Source organism: Cygnus olor, chromosome 8 (assembly GCF_009769625.2).
Source record: "Cygnus olor isolate bCygOlo1 chromosome 8, bCygOlo1.pri.v2, whole genome shotgun sequence".
NCBI lineage: Eukaryota > Metazoa > Chordata > Aves > Anseriformes > Anatidae > Cygnus > Cygnus olor.
Genome location: NC_049176.1, coordinates 28,820,791 through 28,841,267, shown reverse-complemented (window position 1 = coordinate 28,841,267; position 20,477 = coordinate 28,820,791). Strand labels below are relative to the sequence as shown.

The following is a 20,477-nucleotide window of genomic DNA, read 5'->3' as shown; positions in this document are numbered from 1 at the left end:
TTTTCGTTCATGTTAGTACTATGAAAACTTGGGGAAAAACTGCTTGGCAGACAAATCCATCCTTTAAAGTCAGTGGAGCAAACAACTGACACGTTGGCTCCTTGCCCCTGAATCAAAATATACCCAAAAAGTACATCTGGACCAGTTTCCCAACCGGGCAGTACACAATATTCTGGGCTAGAGCCCCAATAAACCCTTTCTGGTTGTAGGTCCCCTCCCTTGTTTGAAGAACCTCAACAAGCATCAAGCTAGCCAGCGAGAATGACCTATAAATCAGCGGCCCTGTGGACTTGACACACACCTCGAGGGCAAGAGACCAGTTCCAGTGAGTGATCCAGAAAACATAATGTTCTCTCTTCAAAATGAAAACCTGATCCTAAAATGTAGTGATTAAGACCATTCCTGGAAGCTAGAGATAGGGGGGGTTCAACTACCTCTGGAGAAAAGGGACTAGAACTCCGCTTTCCTACAGCCTGGGTAAGTACTCTCATTATCAGATTTGCTGGTTTTTAATACTATAAATCCATTATTTTATTAGTGTTTGATAAAAACGGCGGTGCATTCAGAACAGAGAAACTATTATCAATTATCAGACAAATTAAAGCTGAAACTAATAGGGAGAAATAACAACTGCATTTTCTAGCAAAATTACAGCTCTGAAAGATAAGCTATAACTGTAAAGTATAAATGCACAGACATCTTCATCAATTGAGCGAGCCTCCTCTAACATTCACAACCAGTAACTTTGCAATTGCAGCAGGATCTTCGCTTAGGAGAAGACGTGAGCTTTCACAATGTCTCTCAAAGACAACGGGTTATCCTTCACCATACTGCAAGGCATTCAAAACACATAGACTATTTCCAGCACAAGAACCCCTCCCTTTTCATGCATCTCTTTAAAACCAGAATTGATATTTTAAAGTAACGTAGCTTTGCTGCATAACCTTCTAGTTCAGGCCAGCGCCTGGGGCGCAGTTACTGTGAATCATTCTGTAGAAAAATATAAGCTTGAGCCAGCAAAAGTACATTAGGAAGACTATTGGTATCTCTGTACCTAGAGCCTGACACACCACAGAGTCACTCCAGTATAACTTGATGAGAACAAGCAAATTTACAATAGCATAAAGCTGGAATAATAGTGGTTGAAAGGAACTAAATAGGAATCAGCCTCTAACTGATTAGGGACCATAAAGGCACATGTGGCCTCAATCACGACAACGCTGGGTTTTGAGAACAAAAGCTACTTCTCCCTTTCATAGGGACACTTCTTGAATTACATACTCCTACGAGACAGGAGACATGCTAGGCCATGATACGCAGATAACCACTAGCCTAGGCAAAAGACTTCCTTCTGCTCTACACTACTTTAATTATCTTAAGCAGGATTTTACAAATAAAAAGCACTACCTCCTAGCCTCTCATTTAAGTATATTCCACCCGTCACGATATGTTCCAGGGACCACAAACCACATGCCGAATATGCCCTCTGACTTCAGTTCAAATAGCATATGGCTTAAGGGTTTCTGAGTTATTATTTGATAATGCTGAAAGGTATTATAGTGTGTGGTCCATCAAAGGCATCCCAACAGTTCATTCACCCTACAGCGAATGAAGGTTCCCCATGCTGGTATACTTTTGCCTGCTTGTAATTTGAAAAGGGTGATTTTTAGAGCTGGTTACAATTTAAATCTTCCAACTTTGAGCAGTTTCTGGACAAATAATGTCAACGTTCATTAGGGTGGGGAATACGAGGAAAAAATCCATTTGAATTTAGAAAGTTTTAGGCAATTGCATTTGTTTTACTGCACATTTGGAGGACTTCAGCATCCTCATACGAGTGGTATTGCACAGAGTAAATGCAGCATAGTGAACGAGTTCATAAGAAAAGCACAATTTTATACAGAACCAAATTCATCGCGATGTCTCCTCACACATCAGAAACTTACATTTTAGCCTAATGTGCAAAAGCATTATGTAAATGTGTACATTTCCCCACCCATCCTTAATAACTTTTGAACCAACTAGCAGATTTCAAAGATATTTAACAAAGCAGAAGAGATTTCTAAGATATTAAATGTCTATCAACTGTGTGAAAATAGGTAGGTGGGTTGACGAGAAAAGGATGATTACTGCTTCCAGCAAGGGAAAGGTTGCAAAATGGGCTTGCACTTAATGAGACATCGCCGACTTTTTTCCACACTGGAAATGAGAAGTATGATGCTTTTCCCAGTGGTGAGATATTTAATTACAGTTTTGACCTTATATTTGCTAAAAAATCCAACACAGAAAACCAGAGTCTATGTATTTTATTACTTCTTGTTTGGACAAAACTCTGTGTTTAGATAACAAGGTAACAAGGCAACTTTCTGGTGGTTAAATTGTTAAAATGTGATGGTTGACCTGCAGGTGAAAGCAAGTATGCAGACAAAGAGAAGACAACAGCACCATTTTAATTAAAAAAAAAAAAGGAGCACCTGCTAAATTTGATCAGATTTCCTCCCCTCATCCCAAACTGCAAATATAAACAGATGGGGTGCCTCAGGTAAAAGATATCTGGCAGCATGGAAAGATTTCTTCCCACTGCTAATGAATAGATGGATCATGTTATCTTAGTAAAGTAAATATGATTTTTGGCCAAAATTTCAGTTGTATTTCATCCTTTTTTTTTCTTCCATCTCTGAATGGATCACGCTGGGTTCAAGGTGAAATCATTCGACATGTTTGCTAGGGTAGATCTGTAGAAAATGATGGATTAAGGGGGGAAAAAAAGAACCCAAACCAACAGCAAACGACCAAATGCCACCGCTGTCACACATTTCATTTGGGTTATTCCTGGAGCCTCACACTTATCATTTGTACCGGGCAAAGACCTCCCGATGCAATTAATTCCTTTTAAAGAATTGCAATGACAAGTAATGCTCGTGAAGTTGAGCGCAGAGTTTCACCTTGTGGCCCATGCGGGAGTCCAGGAAGGCTGCACAAAGCTTTCATTCAGAGAACAGGAGGGCTCACATTGACAGAAACACTTTCCAAAACATTCTTAACTGGAATTTTGGTGGAAGGTGTTACACAGCTCCAAATATTTGTTTCTTTGTTTCCATGGGAACAACAACCCAGTGGTTTAATAATAAAACAACATCGATCCTCGGAGCTTGAGAGAGTCCCTTGATTTTCATTCTGAGTTGAAGACTTATTTTTCCATGGGTTTCCCTTCTCCCGCTCTCCCCAAAACCAGCCGGTTGCAGCGTTTAATGCCCTTTCGGTACCTGGGAGTGGATCCAAATGATTAAAGACAAGTCTTGCAAAACTTGTGTTATCCTGCTACATACTATAAAGCCAAGTGCTGTACCAAACACACTCTAAGGAGTCTGTATTGTAGACTTACTCCATATCAGACCCTACAAATGCAATTGTTCAATCACCCTCTTTCTGCATTATGGAGACTTGACACAATGTCACTGGACGGCAACGGAGTCTAGAAATTGGGGTGCAAAACGTCAGCACTTGAACTTTTTATCCTAATTGCAAAAAAGAAAGGAGGAAGTAAAAAGGGGATTATTCACAGGGCTTTACTTTAAAACTTTATTCTACCTAATTCAGACCTCCTCTCCGGTCCATAGGAAGAGGAAAACTTCCAGAGACTGATTCAAAATAGAAGTTTACTTGAAAAATTTCTGCAAAAGGCAGCTCAGAGTCATCTCTTCATTTACTACACAGGGAACCCAGAGACAGTGCCCTCTTTTGTTAGGCACCTAAATTAAGGTTTAAAGTAGGGTTGCATTTACAGTCCCCAGCAACTGTGTGTAATTTTGCTCAAGGTCCTGTATCTGAAAGTGAGAGGTTTATTGTGTAAAAAGAAGGGAATTATGACACTCAAATCATCAGTGGTTTTGAGACTGAAGGATTTATTCCTAATGTGACAACAAGGTATACTCGCGCCTTTATTTCCAAACCTGATGCATGTATCTGACTACGTACAATTCTTATTAGAGTATCTGAGGCTCTAGGGTCATCAGCTGGAAGTGGAAATTCTCAAAACATGGGAAAGATGTTCCCCTTGCTTCTCAAAGGGTTTTGGATATTTAGGTATGTTACACGCCTTTGCTTCCTCTAAAGATTAGTATCACTAATACTATAAAAAAGCGTGGAAATTGTGGCCCAGGTAGCCACTCTGCTAGAAGCAAACCGTGTGTGCCAGGGTACGGAAGAGTATATGGAGAATCTCAGCCCTAGTAAATACTAACCATGCCACTGGAAAATAAATAGAGACTGACAAATTATTGCTGACGTAATCCCTGTGAGAGTGTCTAGACTAAGGGAGTCAAACCTACTGTCCGTAGGCTGAAGCTGGCTCCCTGGAGTCTTTCCACCAGCCTACAGTTCTTGTGCAATCCTCACTGCAATTCAACCGACAGGCACCTGCTTGCTCGTCGTCCGAGAAGGCCAGAGAGTGCAGACAGCGAGGCTGGGAATGAATTCTGCTCCCCAACAGCTGTCTTGTCTTTCACTTCTCTTTCTCTAGCCCAGGAGCAATGCAGGAGTCCCCAAAACATCTACTATCTCTCCATCTCTACACCGGCATCTCCAGATCTAGAGTGCATTTGATTCTCTCAGCCTCCCTCTGCGTTCACAGGTTTAAAAGTGGTTACTTTTCCACAAGCAGTGTCTACCTTTCGTCTCCTGCCAAGGGAGAAGAGAGAGTGAAGATGCAAAGGAAAGATTTTTTTTTTTTTAAGTGGAGATGAAGAGAAGGGTACTGGGAGAAACCCAGCAAGAGCCAGAAATGACTAACGTGGAGACAAAGGCCCAGAACAATCGAAGTTGGAGAAAGAGCTGGAACTGAGATTCCTTCAAGAAGCAATTCCTGAGGAATGAGAAGTAAAGCAAGAGACAAAGAAATGTTTCATCAAGGCATTTTCTTCTTTAGGCAATGAATTCTCTTTTTTTTTTTTTTAACTTCAAATGAAATCTGTAACATTCAAAAATAAATAAATCTCTCAGCAGTGTGACAGGAGTGCAAAATGTGTCTCTTCACTCATCACCCACAGACTTGAACTGAAATAGTAATTTGGCCCTTGCCAAGGTGTACAACCACTTAAATAGAAGCGCTGTAAATCAAAAGGTCCCCACAGTCTCTACACAATCAAGAGTTTGAAGGTCACTAAGCATGATGCAACAGTCAGGCATGAAATATATCTGATGAGACCCAGTACTTGTACCTTACTGTCAATGGCGGGGGGGGGATCCTATTATCCATCTGTGTTCCTTCACATCTGTCCAGATGGGGCCAGATGAGGCAAGCAGAAGCTTAGAAATGGCTTCAGTGCCCAGTCAGATAGACAACATAGTGTAGTAGCTGAAACACAAAAGGAGCTCCCCCAATCAGGGTGGAAAAGATAACTTCCCCGAGATTTGGCAGACCAAATAGCTGTGGGCAGTTTTGCCATTTCCCTAACATTTAAATCTCTCATCAGGCAGGTGACTTCATTCTTTACGCCAAATAAACAATGCAGTGCTCACGCACGGGAGGGAGGCTCTCAAAGTCATCTCTGTGCCACCACATGAGGAGTACCAAAAAGTAAGGATCCTTCCTTCCCTGCAATGGAAAGCGCCCAGTGCCTGCGGGAATCCAACGCCTGATCCACCTCCCACTAGAGGAATGGCTTCATAGGGGGTCAAGGCTCTACGATCCAGCAAAATTCGATGATTCAGAGCACCCAGAGCAGCATGTGCAGTGCTGGCAGGGACGGCCGCCAGAGCTGAGCCACAAGGCAAACAGCCTCGGAGTATCCAAATGGGAGAAAGCCTTTTAGGAATAAAAAACAATTTGTTCTCAGAGTCGGCCAGACAGGCCATGAGGAGTAGTTTATTGAGAGGGTCCAGGTGGATTGGGAAGGCTAAATGGACACAAGAGATGTAAAATTTGTTGTAATGACAAATATAAACAGCATCAATTACTCAGAGCAGCTTTTGGCACTTGGAGCTATGAGTGCCTGCAAGTGAAACAAGTAACGTTGACCAGTGGCAGGAGGACATGTGCATGCCTGGCCAGGTTGCCAGGTGGTGGATTGTATCTTGTTCTTGTATCAACTCAAAAATAATGAAATAACGGCATGTTTTGGTCCCTGCTTATTAACAGGCTGCAGGTTATTTTCCATGGGCTCTGAGAGCTGTGGCTATCAGCCTGTGCCCCCAGTTTTTGTGAGAGATGGCACAAAATGAAAATCCACGGACATGTGACATGCTGGGGACAGTAATGGCAGTAATTCCCCGCAGAGCCCGCTCTGCTCTCACAACTGCTCGGGGCCAGGAGGGCCAGCTGCGTGCACCACTGCTGCGGGACAAATGGGCTTGCTGTTTTCCAGGCAAGCGACTAGTGCTGCCAGTTTGATTAAATTACTGTTGCTTCAAGAGACTTAAGCAAATTATCAAAATGAGCAGAGCAATCAAAACTATTAAACACAAGGAATCATTAACGCTCCTTCAACTCAGGAGGGAAGAGGCTCTGCTGCTACTCCGAGTCCTGGGAGAAAAGCTCTCGACTGCTCAGAGGAAATCCAAATAAATCCAGTTTCCTTGGGGAACTCCTGTCTCATTCTCAGCCCGTCTTTTAGATCAGTCTCTATTAGCGCTCCCTCACTGGACTCGCAGCCTTTGGCTGAATCCCACCACCTATGTGTTGTTTTCCCAACAGAGGAAAAGCAGATGCTTTCCCAAGGCCTTAGAAGACCCGTCTGATACATCGCGCTGCAGTGCTCAGGGCAGAGCAGGGAACACTCCTCACTTCTGGTGACATTACAATAAATCTACACAAACAGAACCAATCTTTGGCTTTTCTTCCAGCCCAACAATGCCTTTTTTTCTTTTTTTTTTAAAGTTTCTTTCACCATCTCTGACTTACCAATGACTAGGAAAAAAAAAGAGAAAAATAAAGTACAGAGAAGGAAAAGAGAAAAACAAACAAACAAAAAACTTCTGTCAAAAAGCATTCCTTTTGCCAGAAAGTGTTAGTTAAAAATCTGATTACTGGAAGACAGTTTAAAGCCTTACTTAACTAGAAAATGAAACTAACAAAGTATGAATTAGCTTCTTCCCAACCTGCAACTTTCTGCTGGGTGAACTGTCCTCCCCGCTAGTGCATCCCTGCTGCACGCACCGCCTGCATCTCCCCTGGCCCCACAAAGGATTCACTGTGCTGCTGAGGTAAAACTGCCTTTTCTTTTTTTAAATAGATGCCACTCAGCAAGGAAATGCAGACTTTCCCAGCCATTCTGAGCTTTTTGCCTCCTGTTCGCTTACACATCAAACATCAAAAATGTCTCAGATTCTCCCAACTTCAGGCAGACACTGTGAGGCTCCAACTTTCTGCCTTGAGACCTCCAGATGAAAGGCAATATTCAAGTGCCAAATACCACAGATTACCAGAGGTCTCCAATATCCTGAAAATATGTTATTTTTAGTATGTGGTTGGCAGAGAAAGGAAGTGTTAAATCTTGGACCAATATCAAATCTGACTGAAAATTAGCAGCCAGAAACATCCTCTTTGATTATTTATTCCACTTCCCCATATCCGAATAGCCCCAGAGGAATAGTAACGATGACAATCACTGGGAAAACACCTGATGGTAGCAGGTTAGTACGCAGCGTTTGCCCAGCTCTCCACGTGAAAACATCCTCGAGTTTGTTTCCTGGCTTTTGACGAGCAGGTTTCTGGCACGAGTGGCTCGGTCTGTCAGAAACCGGCCCCTTGCACTTCACCGCAGCTCCTCCACTGAGGCACTCGTAGAAGAGCTGAAGGAGACCAGAAGAAAACCCCAGACGAGCCACCTGCAGGTGCCTTCATTGTTTTCTCAGAGGTCCTTAGGGTGAGAGAGCAGCAAATTGGGTTGCTTGTATTTACTAACAAAGCACACCAAGTTTATCACGATTTGTCAGCGCTCCGACAGGCTTCAAGGTTTTTCCTCTCAATACCTGCTAGATTCTTTCTAAATTAAGAAGTGTGATCTGCTGCAGTTTTAACAGCATTTTGATCTCAATGACATTGGCATGGTGCTCCACATAAATCACTGGGGTGTCAATGGGCATACAATCAGAAGTCACTCCCCTGGCCTGCAGGGTGGACAGCCAGAGAGAGGGCCGGTCTAGCAGGACACAGCTCCAGCATCATATTTCTCATTTATTTAATACTAAATCAAAATTCAGTTGTCAACACCACTCTTGCAGCTCTCTGGGCTTGGCCAAGCTGTCAGATGGTAGCCATGCCAATGCCTGCCTCAGCTGCGAGCCCTTCAGCACCGTCCTCAACGACAATCCCGTCGTGTGCACTGCGGGGCAGTCTTACTCGTCTGATTCCTGCCTGTGGTGTCCGAACCTCACAGGGTGTCCCTCTGCCACCCTAAAGGTAGCAGGGCAGCTTGTCTGTGAGACATCAGCCAGCTGCATCTCCACAGGGATGTGCAGAGCAGGAGGGGATCCCTGGAGCCTCGCCACAGCTAGTGTAGGCATTTGTTCCTGATGTGCAGGATGTATGATGGCACCCTTTAAAAAAGCTGTTTCCTAAAGGCAGATAGTGCAAAGCTACTGGAAAACTTCTCCCGTGGAAAGCAATAAGGCTCGGCCACCATCTCCTCCTACCTACTGAACCAGCCAGGCTTATGGTCACCATCAGCCTGCTCCTAGCAGCAGAGGTCTGGGATTTGATTCCCATTTTGGCTTCCTTGCGGTGGCAGGGATGAAGACTTAGCTCCAAGGACCTGCCAGCAGCCTCTGCTGAACTACAAAGCAGCATTCAAACGCTGCTCCTCATTCCCCCAGCTCCTGGCCTGACCCCAGGCCCACTGTGAGGTCCCCAAAGGGCAGATATGACAGGACAGGGCACTTCCTCCAGCCAAGGACAACACAGAAAACTGTCACCCATGCCCTGCTCCGGAAGCAGAGCGTGAATAGCACGGCGCCGAGGGAAGCCTGCAGTGTCGCTAACTCGTAAGGTCGGTGCAAACTACATCAGTTCCCGCGGGTCAGAACGGATGGCAATGGGAACGTGCCACAGACGGCTGCACGGAGAATTCACAGATGGACAGGCAATCTCAATTAAACTGTCCTCCCCTCCCATTCTCCTCTGAATTACTGCTCTAAACCCCCTTAATTATCTAAACTCAATTAGAGTTAGAATATTTGAAGCTTCCTGTTCAGACTAATTTCTCTCTCTTTCCTCATTCAGAGTGTTTGACTTACATTAGGGAACACTTAGTGCCTGTGGTAAGGAGAACTTCACAAAGGCAGGTCAGGACTTCGGGGTATTCACAGTCTCTCCTCCATCCTTCCAGCGTCTGAGATCATGCACTCAGTCTATGCTTATATCTATCCAGATGAAATTTCAGTATCTGACTTTTTTTTAATATCTTAAGCCAAACATTTTTGTTACTAGTACCTACTATCATCCACTGCAGCTATTTTCACTCCTAAAGATTTCCACATGCACTTTCCAAAATGATTTGCAAAGCAGTAATTTTCTATTATCGCTATTATTATTCCTGGGAACAAAACCCACGGTGTTCGTTCCGACAAAAAAAGAACATCGGTGGCAAAGCAGATAGCAAGACAAGACAATAGAAGGAAACAGTTAAAAGATCCTCTTTTGTTTCAATGATGTGACTTCTTTGTACAGACTGAACTTGCACATTTTCATTCAAAGGGCGTCAATTACTGAATTTTGAAGACTCCTACTATCAGCCTCTGCAATGGTGGAGACCCACGTCAAGACTTCTCTCAATGTCTTTCTTTCATTTTCTATTACAGTCTTGTACGAAACTTCAGTTATAAGGTCTGTGCCTCTCCTGAGGTCCAAGTATCTCATTCTCTGACCAAAACATATATGAATATAGGGCCTTCTGAGGTGGGGCTGCCCATAGGATAAGAACCCCAGCAAACAAGGTTGTTAGTAGACCCAACACCTCCAGAATTGCCTAGAAACTATTTGATTGTTTGTCTAAAGAGCTTGACAAAAGGTAGTGTCTGTTCTTCCAGGAGAGCCTTAAAGAAAAAAATCTTTTTAGCTGCAAACACAGCACACAGACCTCTCATCTTCATTATTTTGATTTGATTCAATTTTTATATACAAAATAAAAACTCTAAAACTTAGACTAAAAACTCTAAAAACTTAGAGTTCAAAATATGAACTCTAAGTTGAAAATAATCTATTTTGCAGGCAAACTCTCAAGGACAGGAAACCAAAGCACAGAAAGATTAAATGAATTGCCCAAGATTAAGAAAGAAATCTCTGAGCAAGCCAGAACTGAACCCAGTCCGAGTCCCAGTTCAGCACACAAACCACAAAGCAGTGCTCTCAGTGCCTATGCGCTGGGTGCTGTGCGGTGTTGGAACGCACGTGGCTTCACGGAGAGCTCCATCAGGCAGCCAGGCATCTCTGACCGAGGTGCAGTAGCAGGATTACACTTTTCGTTAAATGTTTAAGAGAAACTTTTCTCTCCAGCACCATCCACAAGCATGTAGTTGTTCTAGTCCAGAACTGGCTGGAAAACAGGAATTCTATTTTGCTATATTTTTTGAGGTTTTAGCATTTAGTTTCATTCTTGTGTTGGGATAATACTGAAATTGAAAAATGGAAATTTTCTTCGCAAAAGCCAAAGAGAGAAGTCAGTAAACATTTAAGAAGAGATGCAGCAAACATTTCCCTCTCAAATCCCTTAGAAGTGCTCTTATTGGGAATGCCACACATCCCCCGTACGCTCAAAACATGAGATCTTGCAGTCTTTTCCCTCCAGAAGTTTTATCTCGGAGTGAAGAAAGTTTACAAGAGACAAGTTTCTTTGCAATTAATACAATCCCACCAAAAGTTCTTTTATTAGCATGACATTTCTTTCCCAGCTTTAAAGTAAAATTTTCTTTAGGTATATAACTACAGGACGAGGAGGCCATAAACCAAATGCAAGTCCTGGGTCTCAAAATGTAGCTGATCATTTTTCATAGTCTATACCTGAAAATGTCTTGAAGGCTTACTAGAGTGGAATGTCTCATTTATCTCTACAGGTCACTTTACAGCCTTTTTTTTTTTCCTTTATAGCTGTTGAACCACAGTGAAATGATTAAGCTTTTAATTTGTTTTATAATTTTTAGGCTACAATCTAAAATACATTCTTCATATGAACCAGGCAACAGCATAACTCCTCTTTCAGGTGAGCATCAATCCATTGCTGTGTCTACTTCACCCTACACAGGCAATCTTTACAGAGTTCAGAAGAAGCAACTTCAGTTCACAGCACAGGTATGTTCTCCCCTTCCAAAATGCCCGGTTGGACTCCAGTAGCTATTGCTGGCAGTGCTGGGTTGTCTTTTTATCAGAGCAATTTCTGTAGTGCCAAATTTGTGTAACCTTACAGCCTGGCCCTACAGCTTCCAGAAACGTTTACTCTACCTAAAATAGTATTGCTTATGCAAAGTATAAAAACTTGTGCTCACTGATTGTTTCAGCACCCAGACAGGGACGAGAAACCTTTTGGCTTGACTCAGGAACAAGCCTCCTTCTTTCACCATTAAAGCATTCTGGAAAAGACTGAGGGAAAGCTAAAGCTATATAAAATGAAGTTATTCTAACAGCTTGTAAAGCCAGATGAGAGTCATTGCATTGTTTATGTACATGAGGGTACTGGGATAGACTGGACTGGATGATTTACCCGAGATCAAACAATGAGTCAGTGACACAGTTTTCTGCTGTCCAGTGAAAACACAGATGTACAGTAAGCCAAAAAGAATTCACTTATTCCCCATATCAAAAGGATAAATGAGAGTGTGTTCCCTCTCCTATCTGAGTTTGTGGTTCCAATAAGCATTGATAGAACTGACTTTGGCAAGCAGGAAATTAGCTGCACTAGTCACATATGCAGAGCATTTGCTGAAAACAAAAATCTTGAGTTACTCAATTAACAACAGTTTTCACTCACCGAAGCCCCAGGCCTATCTGACACAGCGGCAATTTATGCTTTCTTGAGAAGTTAGAAGGATACAACCCATTGAGTGTCCAAAGCACCACCTGCCCAGTCAGGACACTGTGCAATGCCACAGTCTTGCCTCATGTTTGCATTCAAATCGCACAAAATAAGTTACTCAGTTTCACTCAACATCAGCTTAGATGGTGGAATTTTGAATTGTTCACGGATCTGATTTTGCTGGACTGATAGGATCAACAAGAAGCAGGAACAATTCAGCTGAAGGCTTGTCAACCCTCAGAATGCCCTGAAGTGGGCCATATCCTGCCATAAATATTTGCAGAAAAATCCTGCTGACCTCAGTGGTGGTTCTCAGTACAAAATGATGGCAGGATGTGGTCACAGTGATTTTTCTAATAATAGGTTTTCCATTGAGATCAATGGACATTGGGCCTCATTTCGTTGCCAAAGCTTGGTTCTGAGCTCTGAAGAGAGACATTGTTTTCCTGCAGCAGGGAGCACACAACTGCCAAATTTACTTCTGGCAAAGGCCGAGGTTTATTTTTAATGCTGAATAGCACCAAAAATGTCTGATGTTAATTAAGAGAGTGTCTTCCTTCTGCATACCTCAAAAAATCTTCCAATGCTGCTGTTGAAAATACACATAGAAAACATAAATATACACGTTTAAAGTCAGACATAAAATAAGCTAAAACCACTTTCCGTTTACCTGAATGCAATTCTAAGGAGAGTTTCCCATGGATAGAAGTAGCAGGTGCTCGGCTCTTCAGAAAAATCATGTAAATTTAATGTAGGTGTTGAAGCCCCAGAACTGCAAGTAAGTTCTCACAGGCACATTCCTAAGTCAGTAGGTAGCACCCTTCACTCCATTTTTCCTGAGCCAATCCCTCCCGCGGTGTTCATTACTGCTTTGATGCCTATGTGCAGAAATCCTTATCTTCAGGATGCTAAAGGATGACTAAATGTTTTCCAGTGTTTTATTCTTTATCTCAGTTCAACTTTAACTGATTTCAATCTTGTGATTCTGCTATAAAGATAAGAAGCAGCCTGCCAGGGAAATGAGCATTTCACAGGTTAACAGCACAACTTTTCTAAAGAGGAAGCAGGTTTGTTTTCTGCCTTATTTTCTGGAAAATGTTAAAACAATAAAATGAATGAGAAGCAGTGGAGAACAAGTTGTAAAGAAGCTAATTTCCTGCTCACAGCAGCTCTGATAAATTTCAATCTTGGATGACAGGGGTTGTGGAGGGAGAGGGGAGGGGCAGCTCTTCCTGGAAAGCCAGACAGGATAGGATTGATTTGAGAGCCAGACAGGATAGGATTGATTTGAGACATCTTCATTGCCAGAACAGCCGGTATTGGCTAATCATCAGAAAACAGACTTCAACCTACAGGAAGCGGAGAGCAACGAAGACGTCTGAATCAAACCTTCAGGTTCCAAATGTGTAAATGAACAAAATAATAACAACAACAACAACAAAAAAAAGCCCTCGCTCGCACACAAGCCTTCCTGCAGACTGACAAATGCCAAAGGAAGTGCCAGTGCCCTGACTAACACAAGAATCCTGAAACGCTGCAGGCTCTGGTGCCAGCAGCGGCAGCACCGGCACCCGGTTAAAAGTGGGTGGCTGCCTGACACGGCTGCTGCCGGATGGACCGGACAGCTCAGCATGAATCACAGGGCAAAGGATTCCTGCAGTCCGGGAGGAATTGGTACACGGGCTGCCTGCTGCTTGCAGTTTTGTTGGTTTTTTTTTTTTTTTTTTTTAAATACTCCTGACTTTAAGAGACCAGCCGTTTCCTTCCTGATGTGCTCTGTGGGCGTGCAGCCGGCAGATGACTCCTCGCTGATGGCACCGTGCGTATGTGAGCGAGCGCATGGACGTGGTGGCGAGGGGTGGCAGGCTGAAAATCCCCAGGGACTGAACTCTGCTGGGTAACCCACACAGCCACAGCTGTGACTGGCTACTGACAGGGCAGATCTGCTGCCACTGCCCTCCCAAGGGGGCCACGATGTACTTACACACACACACACACCGCACACACAAGACTACTACAAGTGAATCACACAGCACACTGAAGTCTTTTGGAAATCCTCCCCGGAAGGGGAAATCTCTGCATCTCCCTTGCTGCAAGCCTGGAAGCAGGGCAGAAGGTAACAGAGCTTTCTTATGCCCCTCCAAAGATCCCGGGAGCTCCCTAATTAGGGTTACAGTCAAAGCTGGCTTTGGTTTACTGACTCCTCTTGCCCTATAAGAGGGAGGGGGAAATGCTTCTGTTAGTCTGACAGTGTATCTTCACTCCCATCTCTGTCTGTCTGAGAACTATTCAAACCAAGCTATCTGGAGTCTGGGAAACCAGATGAAATTATTCCTGCTGCCCATTCAGACTTCTGTTCTCTCTATACACCCCAGGTTACCTGTTTTAAAAGGTAGGATTAACACGATAACAGGCTACCATCGCTAAATATTTCAGAAGGGAAAACACTGATCCCAGTCTCAAGATACAAGACCAACAGTGTGAAAATGTTAAGTCCAGAAGACTTGTATTTCAACTCTGTTCACTGCTAATTACCTCTTGACATGTTCCTTTAGATACATTTTGGTTTGCACTTTTCATACTGCAGCTCTCCTAGACACATCAGAGAAAGACAGATTGAAAACAGCCGAAGGAAAAGTGATTTTTAATCAGGTGTAGACAGATACAATACTACTGACACCAGCTGGAGTCTTTGCATTTACTTCAGGGGGCTCTAGAACATCTCTATCACCCACTGGCCGGCTACTCTGAGAAGCAACTGCTTCCAAAGGTAGCCTCTTACGTGTACTACAGGACTGCCAATTTGGAGAGGAGAAACGAGACTAAACCTATCAGAAAAGACAACGCAAGAAAAAAGGTACAGTCAAGCTGACACCCAGCATCCAGAGAGCAGGAAAGCCATGCTTCAGCCAGATCCTCGTTGAAGGCTCAGCAAGGGGACAGTGGCACGCATCAAGCAGTACTCTTCCAGTACTGCTTGAAAGGGATCTTGCATCTGCTCTTTCCCATTAGTGTTAGAGACATCTTGACCAGTTTGTCTTTCTTCCTACTTGTATCTTCCTCCTCTCCCATCAACAGGCTTGGTTTTCTCCATGTTGTATTCTTTTGTTTATCAATCCTTTCCCTTCTTTTCCCATACTCGTCTCCTCACAGTTTCAAAAGGCACTTGCCAAAGTTCCAAATCAATACTCTATCTTCACTCCCTGTGGCTTGCCAGCCAACTTCAGCACTTCTAATCAAGCTCTTCTGGAAATCCTGTCATCCCTTGGCTTAGAGGATTCTTTCCCTTAACGATTCCTCTCATCCCACTCCGATCACTCTGTGCATGTGCTCTAATGAGGAACATCTATTGCCCTTCTGGTTTTCACCTTTTATGGGCCTCTCAGTTCCCTTCTCTTCTACCCAGAGAGAAAGCGGCAAAGAAGAAATCTCATCCACAGCCACAAAAAATAAAAATAAAAATTACAGCATCTTTAAGCAGACAGAAATCCTTCTGCACTCCAGACCTATCCCCCCATCCAAAATGAAATCTATGTAAAGATGAGTAGAAAGAAAGGTGTTACTTCAACCCAACTTCAAGTTCCATCCACTACAAACACAGGTGCAAACAGCATCAGGAGGTTAGATGTGGCTTTCAAATAAAGAAAGGAATATGATGTTCAAAGAAGACAGCAGATCACCTGCTTGGAACCAACCAGAGACATGCCCAGTGCATATTATTGGCCCTATTCTTAATTGACTAAATCTCACCTCTACAATTTTGTAATTCAAACGCTGACACCTGTGCTTCTGACAGCAATCTAATTGGCCCCTACAGGAATTGTTTACCAATGGGACACGTTTCTACTACAAAAATCTTGGCACTGAGAGAAATCACCTAGTAACCTGATAGTGGCACCAGAGGCAGTCAATGTCCCCCTCACTCTCATTCTCACCTGTATGCCGCTCGCTTAATGAAACAGCCTGCAACTCACAGTGCTCTTTGTACTCGTGTTTATCACGACAATCAGGTCCAGCAACAGCAGCAAGTTAATATATTTACTTTGGGAAGGGGTGAAAGAACAAGTCCTGGTTATGGTACCCCACATTTGGTCAGGATCCTGCTTGGCTAACAGAGTGTCAATACTGATAAACTTCCTGGTCTTGCCTGTTCAACCCTGCTGTGCAATGGCTCCTGGATCCATCCAGTGCGGGTAGCTGTGGGTAGGGGAAAGTTCATGGTGAAGTGCTCATGGCTAACAGAAAAATGGTTTGCAAATGAGTTGCTATAATCTCAAAGAAGTGTCTCTATTGCCTGCAATTTTTCATGGTTCCACTATAGTCTTTAACAGGTGGCTCACTTCCTCTGTGTAGTTCTGATTTTGTTGACAGCAGACTATGCTGCGTCTTTGTGGGGTGACAATATATCATTCTTTCCACCCACATTATTTTTCCTTCTGCCCAAATCACACAAAGACGTTGATTGATCAAGGATCCAGTCACTTATGGACAGAAAAACGTGGAGTGGTAATTTAAATGCAACAGACTAAGCAAAATAAAAAGAAAATTCTTCACATCTATATTTCCAGTATATCTGAAAATTCACCAATTCTAATGTGCTTCAGGAGATAAGTCCTTACATAACATCATATAAACAATTCTCATCCCGTTTTTGTGGTTTCAAGACTATAATACTCGTATCCTCAGAAGTATCACTTAACTTTATCTCCACACCTAAAATGATTCAGCCTTTGAAAAAATAGTTTTGATCTGAGTTCATCTGACATTTCCAAATTTCATACAAGAGGCTGAAAGAGTGTACTGGCATTTACAACAAAACCACAGCATGGTAGTTCCACAAACCACTCCTCCGGTTTCTTAGACCTGGCTGCCTTTGGTGGACCACCACTTCAAGCCTTAACTTTGCTGACTGACTTAACAATTTGTTCCTGGTATCATGTGACGAGTTTTTGAAGCTCACATGTGTAATTGGGCATTTGCTGCCAGTATGAAAGGCAAAAAAAATTAAAAAATATAGTAGAACATGAGGTTCCAATTGTCTGAAAAACAGAAACATCTGTTGTAGTCATGAGCAGTTGATTAGTGGAGTTCATTTCTAGGGTAAGGCTTCAGTAGATCAGCTCTTCTATCTAAGTATGTCATTGTAGTCACTGGAAGCATTACAAAGAGTTACAAAGAATAAGCAGCAGAGATATAAACAATTTGTTAGGGTGCTAGTATTCTTAAAAGCCAAATATAATGCGTCGGTCTTTAGCACTTATTCACTGCTTTCCATGATATCAGCATGTGAAATTAATAACTGTACTTAAACCTTGCTTTTATCCACAACAGCTAAACATCTGCCAGCCCTTCAGTTATAAACCTGTACTATTTTTGAAGCTTATAACTGGAGATGGCAAAAGTTCTTTCTAAAGATAAAACACAACATACAAGCTGTCAGTCTAAGCACAAAATAATCAAACCAAGTTGGGCTCTGTCTGCCAGTCAAGACAATGACAAAAACATCAGTTGTTTTTTGAGATGCTGCTTGGACTTCAAGCCAAAGCTTTTCCAGCTCATTACACTAACATAAGGATTAACACCTTGAAACATTTGTGCAAAAAGCAGAGGTTAATCAGAAATGCTAATTCAGCCCAGGTGCACTGTATAGCTTCAGTGGTATGGGATAGATGGCTGAGCTGTATGCACTACTTTAATTAAGGTTGCTGTTGCAAACCTGTACCCACAACACCACAAGCCTTGGCACCCAGGAGTACAAGAAGCCATTAGGAAGAGGATGTCTTTAAGGTTAAGCCTCACCTTCATCAGCCTGAATATCTAACTGAAGGTTCAGTAGGAATCCTAGCTTTAGCCCTTGTTCAGTTCCTGGTATCAGTGGCCTGACCTAACCTCCAAATTTCCTAGTTCTCCATCTGCATCCACCTGTCACCTCGTGGATATTCCTCACCCAGGAACAGGGTACTGTTACATTAAAAATAACAACTAGGACTCGGTAACACTTTTCCTCTTGACTTTACAGACTATTCTGTTTTTATCAAAAATATAAAATAACAAATACAAAATAACTTATAAGATTGGTGGGTTTTGTCTTCAGGTATATAATTTAATTCAACGTGCTGTGCAACCCTAGCATGACTCTTGGAAGACTGTTTAATTTTATAGAAATTAAAAGGTGTCCCCCTTTTATCATGAAGGGCAAACTTCCAAGACAGTATAGGTACCTAAGAAAATGGTAGTTACTGAGGGACAGCCAGTGTTTTCAGTTACTACGCAAAAGGAGAAGAAACTCTTCACACTTTTTAAAAATAAAAATTGGATTTGACTGTGGAAACTATTATCGGATGTCCCTAACTGATACTGGTTCCATCTGTACAGATCCAACTTTTGCAAGTATTCTTCCACCTTCGAAAAGATATCACACCCCCTGAGCTCCCTTCCATACTTTCCAGCTCTCTGGAAGCACCTGGGTGAGGAATACCCATGAGGTGCCAGGTGGATGCAGCTGGAGCACTAGGGAACCTGGAGGTTAGGTCTCTTTGAAGAATGTGTTCCTGTTTTCTCTTCTGTTTTCTGTGAAGAATGTGTGCCTGATTTCTCTTCCCTAACCTCATAATCACCTGAAAGCACTGTTCTTGAGATGCTAGTGAAAGCAAAGATGATCACAGTCTCTAGACAACACATCTGATCATGCTTCTGATCATGTGTGCAATTGACTTCTGAACCTACATAGTACAATGTGTGGTGAGCCTCTGTGGAGCGATCAAAGTCCAAGCCTCACCCTAGTCTGGCTTTTCTAAGTACACACGTAGTGTACCGAGTGTGCCCCTTTCTGAGAATTAGAGTCCAATTGTTTCATCCAGGAGACTTATGCTGACCCCAAAGAGTTGCTTGTAACTTGCATGCGTCCTTCCCTGGAAGCCCACCTGCAGAAGCACCCAGTTCACTGTTTAATCCTGGTGGGTTGTATGATGGTGAAAATGCAGCAGAGCTGACCAACAGTGAGTTTAGAAATATTTACAAAACTTCTCTTAAAAAAACAGAAATCAGCTCTGTGCAGATTACCTTATCTCAGCTTCCTCATAGCTTTAGCAGATTCCCTGGGCTGTATCAGGCCTTCTACAAGGATACAGGATCCAGGCAGGTGCAAGAACTTTCTTCTGAACGTGCAGCTCTTTCAGACCAGCTTGCTTTCTGTGAATTACACTGGCTCTTCATCCATGCTACGAACCTCTATTCATTTCTTTTCCCATGTAGCCCGAGACTTCCTGTGTGAGGTTTCCCCTTTGCTTCTCCCACAAATCTTTGTACTGCCCCTTCATGGTATACCTGAACTGTCTTTTAACAACCTAAACTGAACTCACTGGATGCAAGTCAGATGGAACAAACAAAAAATGGCCCCAAACCTGCATGTGCACTGTGCCTAATAAGCTGGTCCAGGCCACAAACTGCTTTAACATGAACAATCAACTCTGCTAATAGAAATAGCTCACACCTGGCTATCTTGACATACGAGCAAACAAAAATGAAGTGCATCCGCATATCCTAGTCACTCCTGTCAGTTCTGGAGACTTCCACTCCCTGGATAAGTGTCACCTTTTGCCCAAAACTGCAAGCACTTTCATGGATTGCCATTAAGATGTAATGATAGCCTTTGTTGCTGCAAACACATTTCATGATACAGAAATTCCATTGCATCAGCTTCCTAATATCATAAAATTAATTCAAATTTATATCAAAGACCTAAGTTCCCAAAATTGTTACTGCTGCCACACCTCTAGCTCCATGAGTAAGATGACAGGACAGGTTCTCAGCAAGAAATAAGGGATGGAGGATCTCTGGCGAGCCACAACGTTACCAAAAGCCTTGGGGACTCAGGTATTAGTTTTCCCTCTGCCACGATTTACACACAACAGAAACCTCTAAACCATCAGATCACCGGTGAGTGAGCTGTGGCACAGCTCTGTGCACCTTCGCATCGGGGATGGAAGAAGATGCACTTAAACAGTGGAAAGATAACAAAGTGGGAGACAAAGCTCTGTCCTTCCTCCACATCACCCGTTGTGCACACTCAGTCTTTCAAATTGTTGCTGCCAGCACAGGACCACTGCTAGCACTGTTGCAGGAAACAGGCAAGACTTTAATGAACAGTGGTTCGGTGATTTATCTCACGAGTGGGCTTAGGAAGGATCAACAATAACAACACTCAACCTCCAGCATCTGTCTCATCTTCTCTGCCTTCTCTTCCTGAGAAGAAACAGAAACAGCTCCTGTGGGAGGCTTTAAACTAGATGGGGCAAAGTGAAAGTACAGAGGCCTTCCAGCACTGAAAAAGCCTGCAGGAGGCACAGAGCCTGGAGAGCAGAGGAGGGACTGCTTGGTTTCGGTGTCTGTATCCGTTATGAGTAAGGCAGCGGTGCCCTGACAAGAAGGCCTGAAGAAACTGAGGTGTGGCAGCTCTTCGACGCAGCAAGA

The 20,477-nt window shown here is 43.1% G+C and overlaps 1 protein-coding gene and 1 long non-coding RNA gene across 7 annotated transcripts in view; one reads left to right on the top strand and one right to left on the bottom strand.

Moving 5' to 3' along the window:
• Nucleotides 1-20,477, bottom strand: part of FGGY (FGGY carbohydrate kinase domain containing) — a 280,231-nt gene that overhangs the window by 244,466 nt on the left and 15,288 nt on the right. The window lies entirely within an intron of this gene.
• Nucleotides 227-18,525, top strand: LOC121074009. Its single transcript, XR_005822053.1, has 3 exons — nucleotides 227-477; nucleotides 11,137-11,284; nucleotides 18,381-18,525. It is a non-coding gene; the product is annotated as an uncharacterized LOC121074009 (long non-coding RNA).